This window comes from Mercenaria mercenaria, chromosome 3, assembly GCF_021730395.1.
Source record: "Mercenaria mercenaria strain notata chromosome 3, MADL_Memer_1, whole genome shotgun sequence".
Lineage (NCBI taxonomy): Eukaryota > Metazoa > Mollusca > Bivalvia > Venerida > Veneridae > Mercenaria > Mercenaria mercenaria.
Window position 1 is genome coordinate 28,861,057 of NC_069363.1, and position 15,187 is coordinate 28,876,243.

Consider the following 15,187-nt stretch of genomic DNA (forward strand, 5'->3'; position numbering starts at 1 on the left):
TTCGGAGTTATAAAACTAGTTGATAGCACCAAGTCCCATAACTCTGACCTTCATTTTGGCCAAATTATGCCCCCTTTTGGACTTAGAAAATTCTGGTTCAAGTTTTGCGTGCAAGTACATACAGCTATTACTAAAAGGCATATAGATTTGAAACTTATTTTTTCTTTTTCTAGATCAATTACCTACCTCACTGGGTCAAGTTCCATAACTCTGACATGTATTTTGTCCAAATTATGCCCCCTTTTGGACTTAGAAAATTCTGGTTAAAGTTTTGCGTGCAAGTACATATAGCTTTTACTAAAAGGCATATAGATTTGAAACTTATTTTTTCTTTTTCTAGATCAATTATCTACCTCACTGGGTCAAGTCCCATAACTCTGACATGTATTTTGGGCAAATTATGCCCCCTTTTGGACTTGCAAAATCCTGGTTAAAGTTTTACATGCATATAGCTATCTCCAAAACTACTACAGATATTAAATTGAAACTTCACATGTGTCTTCAGGGTTATAAAACTAGTTGATAGCACCAAGTCCCATAACTCTGACATGTATTTTGGGCAAATTATGCCCCCTTTTGGACTTAGAAAATCCTGGTTAAAGTTTTGCGTGCAAGTACATACAGCTATTACCAAAAGGCATATAGCTTTGAAACTCATTTATTCTTTTTCTAGGTCAATTACCAACCTCACTGGGTCAAGTTCCATAACTCTTAACATCTATTTTGAGCAAATTATGCCCCCTTTTGGACTTAGAAAATTCTGGTTAAAGTTTTACATGTAAGTTACTATCCCCAAAACTAATGCAGATATTGAATTGAAACTTAACATGTTTCTTTGGGGTTATAAAACTAGTTGATAACATCAAGTCCCATAACTCTGATATGTATTTTGGTCAAATTATGTCCCCTTTCGAAAAAACAGACAAAACACGAGCGCAACAGCTTAAATACATGTTGGGCTAGCAATTTCGTGCCATACCTTTGCAAAGAAAACGAGGGTAAAAACTGCCGTCAGTAAGTAAACTGTTTAATAGAGGACTATCAGGGATCATTATGATACGATGTTTCCTAGCGACTTATATATTTTCTTTAAAAAAACGTTTTGGAATGGGCTAGTGCCCTCACAAATATATGAAAGAAATTCCTGTGTCTATGGATGACGATGGTATGTTACTGATACAAAGGCACTACGTCGGCGCCGGATAATGAAATGGGTACATGTGATTTATAAACATGCGAATCACAAGGATTCTGTACAGTTGTTTTACTACATTGTATTTGTATGGGCAAAGAAAAATTCGACTCGTTTTAGGGAAAGGTAATCTCCATACAGAGAATTTGTTCTCAGTTCAAGCACGTTTTCGTTTCAGCTTCGTTTTCATTCTGGAACTCTCGTTAGCATTCTATTTCTTTTCCCTGTTCACTTTTGGTGCGTATGCAAAACTGCAATTACAAGTATATGAAATTATTGTTCGAAAATGTCTATATAAATTTGTCTACCAGTGGCACTCTGGCGTAGTGGTAAGCTCTCCAGCTTTTACGCACGTCAGCATGGGTTCGAATTCTGCTCAGACCATCAATATTAATTCTATGTAATGTAATTGTATCCATATTACCTGTATCTTTTTTTCGTGTACAGGTGGCAGTTTCTTGAAATGTCCGTTTATTGAATAAAACACTTGTCCTATATATTCGCGAAAATTTTACTTTTGAAATTTCGTAGAATGGGTTTGCGGAACTATTATGCACGAGCAAAGAAGTATAAAATATTTTTATAGCATTTTGGCATGAAGAAGAATATTAATGTTGAGTAGTAGAGTAGTTTTTCATGAAATTGAACGAAAATCATGATATTAATGCGTGACAATATTCCCATCGTGAAATACGAAATGTTATAGTAACACAGAGGACTTCTTCTTACAACAACGAGATGGATCTGCGCATGCGATATCAATTAATAAATTAAATGATTATCGTTATTTAATTCATTCACTGAAAATTAATTACGGAAACACACGGAATATTCATGAGTTCTAGGCCAGTGCATTAAAACGCCACGTGCCACTTGGATACATGGCGGGAAAAATGGAAGAATTAATCGGTCTCTGCGGATTTTATCGACATCTACGCGTTTGCGAGATACAGTAAATAATCGGTGGCACGATTACATAACGTCGGGACATCTTGATTGACATCATTCTTTCGGTGATCAACGACGGTCTCATTGCTATTTAAAGCATGATCCAGACTGCAAATTCAACGAGAAGATACATGACAAAAAGAATAGATCATTACTTATATTTCAGTTGTAGTTTCTGGTATTTTTTTAATCAATGAAGCATATCTTTTTCGCGATACAATAGGGTTATTATAACAGTAGCTTTTTCTGAGTCATGGCATTGTTTACCAGCTATTTTGGTATGTTTTTCCGACGTAACTGAGAAAAGTGCTTAGATTTGCTGGAAAACAAATAGCAACGAGTATTCCATAATGTTCAGAGTACATCTCGCACTGTACGCGTCTCTGACAATAATTTCTAAATTACTGAAAAGGACAATTTTCTTACCAAAACCGCTCCATTTGATCCGAGATCCGGTTTTTTCAAGGTAACGATTGGACTTGGTGAATACTGCATAGTGTAGTCTTAGTCTGTGTTCAGACCGTAGTCTATGCATAGTATTACGTGCTTAGAAAAAAGACTGACCTCAACTCAAGTAGTGTCACACCCTTTAAGGTGTACTTGGCCAATTTCCACCTACATCACATAATATTACATCTGCTAGGGCAAAATTTTGTTCTGCTTCTATATAGCAAAATAAACACTCTGTGGAGCAGGAGGCGAGTACGTGGAAAAATACGACTTTGGAGACGTAAGTTGATTTTACTGATGTTATCACGGAGCAAAAGTATCTTCTAAGCTTCCACCTGCATGAAAACAAAATGAAAAGGTTCCGCAGTTTTCACAATATAATCGCTACAGTTTGAGTACTGCTGTACAGATGCAGCAAATATAAATCGTTTATTGCGATTTTTTTTTAAAAAGATTTGTTATGTTTCGAGCATAGTTTTTACAAATATATTCAATTTTTATCCGTAAAAACAGTAGAAGAAAAAAAAAACAATTTTTCAAAATCGATTTCTACTCTTAAAAATAAGATTTCATCAAAATATAAAGCACCTATATTTTACGTATAACACTGAACTGAGGCACCTCCGTTATTTTCAAAAACTTTAATGTAATATTTAGCAACTATATTTTTTTTTCAGTGCCAATGCTCGGAAGTGACTTTCATCGCTACTTGAGCTCCATAAGCCAAAACGAAGAAGATCATCGACAAAAATATAGTCCGTACATTTGAATATTAGTAAATGATTTCTTTTATGGGTACTTTGTGTTGAACTGATTGTGCCGAAGGAACCGGTATTGTTAAACCTTGTGAAAAATGACGTTTTAAAGTTACGTAAAAACTCTTGACGAGGAGAATGTGATTGCAAGGAAGGACAACTCTGCGTGGACATTGCGCGATATACGTTGTGGAAGGCAAAGGACGACAATATAATTTAAATGTCACGCAACAGGATTACGTAAACAATTTCTGTAAATGGGATGTTTCAGACGAGGCAGCCATTGCTTTACTGTAATATGTACCAAATACGCTTGTGTTCAAGCGAGAGATTTGGCCGGGAAATGTATCTTGTAAATTATGTTAAGCATTCATACACTATATGAACCCAGTATACATATAACAAACAGGCTGCGTCACCAATGGTTGAGTTTGAAAAATAGCCTATTTTGCTATATGAGAAGTTTACATTTATTTTAAGGCAGTGGCCAGGATTAGGCCTACGGTAACAATTCTAGGCTTACCGAAGTTCCGTATCTCTAGATAACCATATTAGGACAGGCTAGGATTACGAAAGTATTTATGAGACATGGAATGTATACGTAAATATATACATTTATGTTGTTGTAAACTTACTTATTTTACCTAAAATTGCGAGTTACAGGTCTGCCGTTGATTTCGTAATTATCTGCCCGCCATTTTAGATTAAACTAATTGCAGTGTCATACTCGAATCAATAAAGTTCAAAAGATGGTTAATAAATTTTCCTTAAAGACATTTGAATTCATTTTAAGCATGTCTTAACGTAAATTTCATGCTCAGAAACACTTCCGTACTCTTAGCCTATCCTCATAGGTTTATCTAGCGGTATGGAACTTCCGTTCTCCTGGAATCGGAAACTAAGATTACGGTACCGTAATCCTAGCCACTGCCTTATGCAAAACAACTGTTTAATAACTTGTATGTACTTAGATCGGGGAGAACATTTTAGCCCGAAAAAGGATTATTAAGTTAATCAATTCGATCATGAAAGTTTGTATAATAGGGCCTATAGGCCACCTGGCCTGCAAGGATAGGATTTGGGAGGTATTGCTCACATAGAAAAAGGTGTCCCATAGTCCAAAATAGACTGGCCCTTTCAATAGGTCGACACTATAAATAAACAAAGCTTTATACAAAGATTAAAAACTGGCACGCGCATGTTCTGACAATTAGACCTTTATGCCGAATAGTAAAAGAAAGATTTTTTCAGCCAGAAACAGACACCCCTCACAAATAGTTTAATGCTTCCTAAGCTCTAGGACGAAACATTTGTGACATAATATATGCCTTTATACAAAACATATAGTTGATTTAATAAAAACTAAATATTGCAAGAAGTTTGCATTTGCGAAAAGTTATTTTCGCTATTTTTAAGTGTAAACAGAAATCTAATATTAAACTTCATATAATTAAACATCCAAACAATACCGAAATACCAGGATTCGTATGTTAAATGCATTTTCAACCCGCATGTCACCTTCCTCTGCTATGACATGAAACTGAAAAAACACATTTTACTTAATACATCGGATACAAAATTTGGCAAAATACTGTGTCGATTACATTTTTACATCTTTGATTTGTTCCGTAAAATCATCCAAGTTATGACATTAAGAAGCATCTAAGAATAAAGGGATGATAAATAAGGTCACTACACTTCCAACTTACCTTGTTTATCAAAGACTTATAGGAAAAGTTAGGTGCTTGTACGCACCAGTGAGTTGAAGACGCGAATTGTGTACCAACAATATAGGATTGATCATACACCGTGAGGTTAGATCTCCTGAAGAAATCGTAGATCTCTGAAAGAGATCCAGGTGTGCAACTTCACGTCTGGGTTCCATTTTATGAACGGCGATTTGAAGGCAAATGATGACGGATTGCTGTCAGCTAAACACCATTTGAAAGTCGGAAATTTAATTTTTAAGGGTACTTACATAACGGGTCATAATTTTATCTAAAATTTACATATAATTTTGTCTAAAATATACATGAACAGTTTTGGTATTCGGCCATTCCGTGTTCAGCTTCCGGTCTGAGGAGTGAATGATCCGTAGGCATTGCTTAGCAACAATTTAAGAACCTTTGCATCACATAAGTAATGGTAGTTCTGGCTACCATAACTTAGCTGACGCTGTTTTTATTTTCTGATGGTCGCGTAACAGCATATAAACATCTCTGAGCTTCTCTGAGATTTTTTCAGCTAAAGTTATGGGCAAACATGCCATGGACATGGTAATTGTTCAGTCGATCCAAAATAACGAAGTGGGAAGTGTCATTCATGGTGCAATAAAACAAGCAAACAAAAAACAACAACAACAACAACAACAACAAAAAACGAAAAAGAAATAAAATTCTACAGTACCTTATATTCTAAATCTTATACTGGTACCCAAGTGGCGAATTGTTTATTGACTATATTTTACACACGCTTACAGAATGAATATTTCTACATACGATGCAACCACTGACTTTTCCAAGTATTATGTGACGTCATTGTCCCAGTATAACTTAGTCAGAAGTTAGGCCTAGATCTAAATAAAAAAGAAAACAGCCCTTACAGAAGAAAAAGGCCTGCTGCGTACTCTTGCTGTGTACATACAGCGTATATGATGCGTACATGATGTGTACTGAAATCAAGGGCTTTAAATAGTACGCAGGATATACACCGCACATACACCGATAGTACGTTTGTAGTACACTTTTGACATGCAAATGAGCTCTGCCGCGTACTACTTGCTGCATACATGCTGTGGACTACGTAGTAAACAGGATGTACGCTGGAGGAATTTAGTATGCGGGAAAATAGTACGCAGCATGTACGCGGCACATACACTTTTCAGATGCAAATGAGCCTGCGGTGTACTACCCCTGCGGCGTACATGCTGTGTACTCCTGCGGCGTACATGCTGTGTACTCCTGCGGCGTACATGTTGTGTACTCATGGCCCGAGTCCTGCGGCGTACATGCTGTGTACTCCTGCTGCATACATGCTGTGTACTCTTGTGGCGAAACTGCTGTGATAATGTAAGTTCCTTACCCCACCAACTTTCGTATGCAAATGCTGATCATTTGGACAGAAAAAAACAGAAAAAAGATAAGTGACATGCATCAATAAGTATTTACCCTTACCAAAATAATGTAGATTGATGTTATCAAATAAATTAATATGCTTTTCTTCATCCACTTTTCAATGAAATACATCAATTTTTGTAGCATGTAATTTGGTAAACATTTGAAGAAAATGGCGTAACTGCATCAAGGGGAAACAACTTTAATGCAACTAAATATAAGTGTTACGATTTATTATAGACAATGTGTGCGTAGTATGTATTTATTTTGATTAAAATCCATCTGAGAACAATCTAGGACTGGAATTATATAAGTATTTATACACTTTTACATTTGTAAAAAGTAGCGCACCAAAAAATTTTGGATTCATTTTTTCCAATGGGGTGAGCGCAATTAGCCAAAAACGTTCTGAAAATATACGAGCGGCAAATCCGATGAACAACTTTCTAATTTGGTGAGGCCTTAATGAGTTAACATAATGAGCATTAAAGCCTTTATAAAACAAGATCGAATGGTGTTTTGCTTAAGAGTATTCAAATAACAGTGAGAGCTATTAATTCTTCTAATTCGGGTGCTGTTGAGGCATTATCTTGGTAATTATTTCATGTATTACAAAATGTAATGCAACCAAGTTCAAATAAGGCTTTTCAATTATCCAAGTTAGAAAGCTCCAGGATTAATTCAAAATGAAAAAGAATATATTTTTACACTGCATGCAAGGTGCAGCTCAGAAATCACTAAGATGTAAGCTTCACAAATGAACATTGCGAATAGTTTGGCAAATTTTCATTGTTCAGAATACCGGTAATCTGAACTATTCTATGCTATTAAGATAAAAGTTACTCGGAAATCAAGTTCTTGCTTCCAAATAAAACAAGAGGACCATGATGGTCCTGAATCGCTCAACTCTTCCCACATGATCCAGTTTTGAGTATGACGTCGTTTTTTCTATTATTTGACATAGTGACCTAGTTTTTGAGCTCATGTGACCCAGTTTTGAACTTGATCTAGATATTATAAAGATAAAAATTCTCACCAATTTTCTTGAAAATCCATTGAAAAATATGGTCTCTAGAGAGGTCACAACGTTTTTCTATTATTTAACCTATTGACTTAGTTTTTTAAGGCACGTGACCCAGTTTCAAACTTGACCTAGATATCATCAAGGTGAACATTCTGACCAATTTTCATGAAGATCCATTCAAGGGTATGGCCTCTAGAGAGGTCACAAGGTTTTTCTATTTCAAGACCTACTGACCTAGTTTTTGATCGCAGTTGACCCAGTTTCAAACTTGACCTAGATATCATCAAGATAAACATTCAGACCAACTTTCATACAGATCCCATGAAAAATATGGCCTCTAGAGAGGTCACGTTTTTTCATTATTTGACCTACTGACCTACTTTTTGACGGCACGTGACCCACTTTCAAACTTGACTTAGATATCATCAAGGTGAACATTCTGACAAATTTTTTTGGAGATCCATTCACAAGTATGGCCTTTAGAGAGGTCACAAGGTTTTTCTATTACTAGACCTACTGACCTAGTTTTTGACCGCACATGACCCTGTTTCGATTTTGATGTAGATATCATCAAGATGAACATTCAGACCAACTTTCATGAAGATCCATTGAAAAATATGGCCTTTAGAGAGGTCACAAGGTTTTTCTATTACTTGACCTACTGACCTAGTTTTTGACGGCACGTGACCCACTTTCAAACTTCACCTAGATATCATCAAGATGAACATTCAGACCAACTTTCATACAGATCCCATGGAAAATATGGCCTCTAGTTAGGTCACAAGGTTTTTCTATTATTTGACCTACTGACCTAGTTTTTGATGGCACGTGACCCACTTTCGAACCTGACTTAGATATCATCAAGATGAACATTCTGACAAATTTTCATGAAGATTTCATGAAATATATGGCCTCTAGAGAGGTCACAAGGTTTTTCTATTTTTAGACCTACTGACCTAGTTTTTGACCGCACGTGACCCAGTTTCGAACTGGACCTAGAAATCATCAAGATGAACATTCAGACCAACTTTCATACAGATCCCATGAAAAATATGGCCTTTAGAGAGGTCACAAGGTTTTTCTATTATTTGACCTACTGACCTAGTTTTTGAAGGCACCTGACCCAGTTTCCAACTTGACCTAGATATCATCAAGGTGAACGTTCTGACCAATTTTCATGAACATTTTGTGAAATATATGGCCTCTAAAAAGGTCACAAGGTTTTTCTATTTTTAGACCTACTGACCTAGTTTTTGATGGCACATGACCCAGTTTCGAACTTGTCCTAGATATCATCAAGATGAACATTCAGACCAACTTTCATACAGATCCCATGAAAAATATGGCCTTTAGAGAGGTCACAAGGTTTTTCTATTATTTGACCTATTGACCTAGTTTTTGACGGCACGTGACCCAGTTTCGAACTTGACCTAGATATCATCAAGGTGAACGTTCTGACCAATTTTCATGAAGATCTTGTGAAATATATGGCCTCTAGAGAGGTCACAAGGTTTTTCTATTTTTAGACCTACTGACCTAGTTTTTGACGGCACGTAACCCAGTTTCAAAGTTGACCTAGATATCATCAAGATGAACATTCAGACCAATTTTCTTGAAGATCCATTGAAAATTATGGACTCTAGAGAGGTCACAAGGTTTTTCTATTTTTAGACCTACTGACCTAATTTTTGACGGCACGTGACCCAGTTTCGAACTTGATCTAGATATCATCAAGGTGAACATTCTGACCAACTTTCATAAAGATCCCATGAAAAATGTGACCTCTAGAGTGGTCACAAGCAAAAGTTTACGGAGGCACGCACGGACGGACGACGGACACCGTGCGATCACAAAAGCTCACCTTGTCACTTTGTGACAGGTGAGCTAAAAAAATGTACAAATCCTTCCTGCATGAAGTGTACTTCAGACTTTTACCTAAAAAAATTCAAAGTATAAACACCAAAAGAAAATGAACAAGTCCCTCCTGCGTATATGAAGTTTACTTCAGACTTTAACTTATAAAAAAAAACTAAGAATAAATGCCAAAAGAAATTGTACAAGTCTTTCCCGCGTATATGAAGTGTTCTGCACAAATTTCAAAGTATCTGCGGTGTACATGCAGTGTACTATTTTCTTGTACAAGTCCCTCCTGCGTATATGCAGTGTACTCCTTAAATTTTCAGAGTCTGTGCTGTGTACTTGAAGTGTACTAGTGATCTCCTGTGTATATGCTGTGTACTCGTCGAAATAGTACGCGGCATGTACGCGGCATGCGGTGTATGTAAAATGTACTCTTCTGGCGTACTACTGTTTTCGTGGCATATACACAGCAAATACGCAGCATGTACGCCACAGAGGCTTGCTTCTGTAAGGGAGAGGCCCGTCCAAGTTTTTTTTTACATAACTGCAATGTCCAATGAATGGGGTTACGAGTACTTAAAATATGTGTGTCTCTTATCCAAATCCGTAATTTTTAAGTTTTTATACACACCAGTTTTCAGGACGCTAATAGTCTACCACTACTGTCAGACTGTAGTGCATTTTCCAAAACTTTAGATCTAGATCTACATGAAATAATCAACATAAGCCTTTAACTCGGAGGTGATTACAACTCAGATTTTTCTCCAGTTAGTAGATCTAAGTCCAAATGCGTTTATTAATAATCAAAATAAGCCTTGCCACTTTGATTTCTGCATATAAAAGAGGAGAAATATGAGCCGTGCCATGAGAAAACCAACATAGTGCCTTTGCGACCAGCATGGATCCAGACCAGCTTGCGCAACCGCGCAGTCTGGTCAGGATCCATTCTGTTCGCTAAAGGTTTCTCTGAAAGCGAACAGCATGGACCCTGCCCAGACTGCGCGGATGCGCAGTCTGGTCTGGATCCATGCTGGTCGCAAACGCACTATGTTGGTTTTCTCATGGCACAGCTCGTATGTATCTCTCTCTTTTGTATTTATTAATAATAAAACACCGTAACTCTAATATGGCATGAAACGCACGTGCACTTTTCCCGCTAAAATAAACGCTTATGTTTGTTTGCGACAACCAACAGCATTTGGGTAAACCGTGGGTACGCTACAAGTTTCAAAGCGTGGGATTCGGAGCTATGATTCCGGCGGCACAAATAGCAATCTTACGGGTCATACCGCGTCATACGTATTACCATTCTCATCCATCAGATGTTCGTCAAAATCTCGAGACAAAGTTCATCCGGGGAATCACGGTAGACCTCTGGTATGCGAGAATGACGTATTACTTACGTATAAGCGTATTTTTCCAGCTGTGTGTTCTAGTAACACTATCGTAGGAAAATAATATCTGAAACGAACAACCTGTAGTATAATTTCATTTATTATATACCTATATAAATTCTGTAAAAAATCGGCTTGTATTTCACAATTAAATATGAACAGAGAGACAAAAATTCCGTATCGTACCTTTTAAATTCCGTATTGTACCTTCCGTATTGTATGCTGCCGGACTATTTTCATTAATATGCATGATCCGACACATTACTATAATTAGTGCACATAAAAACTTCACTAAATTCTATTTAATATCGATAAACATTGAAGATTTCGTTCAAGAACAAAACAAGAATCAAAATGGTAAAGGTATATAATAAAAGGGTCATTATAACAGTAGCTAGATCTTGGACTTTGTATTCAGCTCTCGTGGATTTTGCAAGGTCGGATCACACTCGGCACTTGCGCGCCTCGTGAGATCCGATCTGGCAAAATCCACTCGAGCCGAATACTGCATCCCAGATCAAGCTACTGTTATAATAACCCTATTGTATCGCGAAAAAGATATGCTTCATTGATTAAAAAAATACCAGAAACTACAACTGAAATATAAGTAATGATCTATTCTTTCTGTCATGTATCTTCTCATTGAATTTGCAGTCTGGATCATGCTTTAAATAGCAATGAGACCGTCGTTGATCGCCGAAAGAATGATGTCAATCAAGATGTCCCGACGTTATGTAATCGTGCCACCGATTATTTACTGTATCTCGCAAACGTGTAGATGTCGATAAAATCCGCGGAGACCGATTAATTCTTCCATTTTTCCCGCCATGTATCCAAGTGGCACGTGGCGTTTTAATGCACTGGCCTAGAACTCATGAATATTCCGTGTGTTTCCGTAATTAATTATCAGCGAATGAATTAAATAACGATAATCATTTAATTTATTAATTGATATCGCATGCGCAGATCCATCTCGTTGTTGTAAGAAGAAGTCCTCTGTGTTACTATAACATTTCGTATTTCACGATGGGAATATTGTCACGCATTAATATCATGATTTTCGTTCAATTTCATGAAAAACTACTCTACTACTCAACATTAATATTCTTCTTCATGCCAAAATGCTATAAAAATATTTTATACTTCTTTGCTCGTGCATAATAGTTCCGCAAACCCGTTCTACGAAATTTCAAAAGTAAAATTTTCGCGAATATATAGGACAAGTGTTTTATTCAATAAACGGACATTTCAAGAAACTGCCACCTGTACACGAAAAAAGATACAGGTAATATGGATACAATTACATTACATAGAATTAATATTGATGGTCTGAGCAGAATTCGAACCCATGCTGACGTGCGTAAAAGCTGGAGAGCTTACCACTACGCCAGAGTGCCATTGGTAGACAAATTTATATAGACATTTTCGAATAATAATTTCATATACTTGTAATTGCAGTTTTGCATACGCACCAAAAGTGAACAGGGAAAAGAAATAGAATGCTAACGAGAGTTCCAGAATGAAAACGAAGCTGAAACGAAAACGTGCTTGAACTGAGAAGAAATTCTCTGTATGGAGATTACCTTTCCCTAAAACGAGTCGAATTTTTCTTTGCCCATACAAATACAATGTAGTAAAACAACTGTACAGAATCCTTGTGATTCGCATGTTTATAAATCAATTACTTACTGACGGCAGTTTTTACCCTCGTTTTCTTTGCAAAGGTATGGCACGAAATTGCTAGCCCAACATGTATTTAAGCTGTTGCGCTCGTGTTTTGTCTGTTTTTCTGCGGAATTGTTTGGTTAGATTGCCACAATCAAGAATCAATAAGGATATAAATCAGTGCAATGCTAATTCTAAAGATCGCGAACATCCTTTTTATTTGAATATTTACACAAAGAAAACTTCCCTTACAGAAGAAAAAGGCCTGCTGCGTACTCTTGCTGTGTACATACTGCGTATACGATACGTACATGATGTGTACTAAAATCAAGGGCTTTAAATAGTACGCAGGATATACACCGCACATACACCGATAGTACGTTTGTAGTACACTTTTGACATGCAAATGAGCTCTGCCGCGTACTACTTGCTGCGTACATGCTGTGGACTACATAGTACACAGGATGTACGCTGGAGGAAATTAGTATACGGGAAATAGTACGCAGCATGTACGCGGCATATACACTTTTCAGATGCAAATGAGCCTGCGGTGTACTACCCCTGTGGCGTACATGCAGTGTACTCCTGCGGCGTACATGCTGTGTACTCCTGCGGCGTACATGCTGTGTACTCTTGTGGTGAAACTGCTGTGATAATGTAAATTCCTTACCCCACCAACTTTCGTATGCAAATGCTGATCATTTGGACAGAAAAAAAACAGAAAAAAGATAAGTGACATGCATCAATAAGTATTTACCCTTACCAAAATAATGTAGATTGATGTTATCAAATAAATTAGTATGCTTTTCTTCATCCACTTTTCAATGAAATAAATCAATTTTTGTAGCATGTAATTTGGTAAACATTTGAAGAAAATGGCGTAACTGCATCAAGGGGAAACAACTTTAATGCAACTAAATACAAGAGCGCCGCCAAGCGGGGCAATATACGCCCGAAGGATTACATCATAGGATGGGAGCAAAATTTTAAGAACTTGACTGTTGTAGCCCAAAGGACTGGAACAACAAAAGGAAAACTTCAAAAAACAAATCCACAAAAAATATTCAAGGCCTACAAAAAAATCCTTATCAGGTACAGGTATGTAAAAGTAGACCTAAAAATTGGAAGTACCATCCATGTTGTACCACAGAAAAGTGGTCTCGGTTTTTCCCTACGGCCAATAATAAAAAAGTTTCAAAATAAGCTATTTATAGTAACATAAAAGGGAAGTAATTCAAAAAAAAAAATTGTAAGTACAAAAAACAGATCTGCCAAATAAAAACAAGAGCACTGCAATGCAGAGCAATATACACAAAGTAAAGTCATATATGACCTTTGACCCTTAAGTGTGACCTTGACCTTGAAGCGAGTCATCCGGAACATGCACTCCGCACATCGTCTCAGTGTGGTGAACATTTCTGCCAAGTTTCTTTGAAATCCTTCCAGCAGTTCAAGAGTTACAGATTGGACACAAAACAAACTGATATGACTTTTGACCCATAAGTGTGACCTTGATCTTGAAGCGAGTCATCTGGAACATGCACTCTGCAAGTAGTCTTGGTGTGGTGAACATTTGTGTCAAGTTTCTTTGAAATCCTTCAAGGGGATCAAGAGTGACAGAGCAGACACGAAACAAACTGATATGACCTTTGACTCCTAAGTGTGACCTTGACCTTGAAGCGAGTCATCCGGAACATGCGCTCTGCACGCCGTCTTGGTGTGGTGAACATTTGTGTCAAGTTTCTTTGAAATCCTTCAAGGGGTTCAAGAGTTACGAGCAGACACGAAACAAACTGATATGACCTTTGACTCCTAAGTTTGACCTTGACCTTGAAGCGAGACATCCAAAACATGCGCTCTGCACGTCGTCTCAGTGTGGTGAACATTTGTGTCAAGTTTCCTTGAAATCCTTCAAGGGGTTCAAGAGTTACAGAGTGGACACGAAATTGCTAACAGACAGACACTAAATTGCTAACGGACAGACGGACACCAGCGTCATAACATAATACGTCCCTTCGGGCGTATAATAAGTGTTATGATTTATTATAGACGATGTGTGCGTACTGCGTAGTATGTATTTATTTTGATTAAAATCCATCTGAGAACAATCTAGGACTGGAATTATATAAGCATTTATACACTTTTACGTCCGTAAAAAGTAGCGCACCAAAAAATTTTGGATTGATTTTTTCCAATGGGGCGAGCGCAATTAGCCAAAAACGTTCTGAAAATATACGAGCGGCAAATCTTATGAAAAACTTCTTAATTTGGTGAGGCCTTAATGAGTTAACATAATGAGCATTAAAGCCTTTATAAAACATGATAGAATGGTGTTTTGCTTAAGAGTATTCAAATAACAGTGAGAGCTATTAATTCTTCTCATTCGGGTGCTGTTGAGGCATTATCTTGGTAATTATTTCATGTATTACAAAATGTAATGCAACGAAGTTCAAATAAGGCTTTTCAGTTATCCAAGTTAGAAAGCTCCAGGATTAATTCAAAATGAAAAGAATATATTTTTACACTGCATGCAAGGTGCAGCTCAGAAATCACTAAGATGTAAGCTTCACAAATGAACATTGCGAATAGTTTGGCAAATTTTCATTGTTCAGAATACCGGTAATCTGAACTATTCTATGCTATTAAGATAAAAGTTACTCGGAAATCAAGTTCTTGCTTCCAAAAAAAAAAAAAAAATGTACAAATCCTTCCTGCATGAAGTGTACTTCAGACTTTTACCTAAAAAAATTCAAAGTATAAACACCAAAAGAAAATGAACAAGTCCC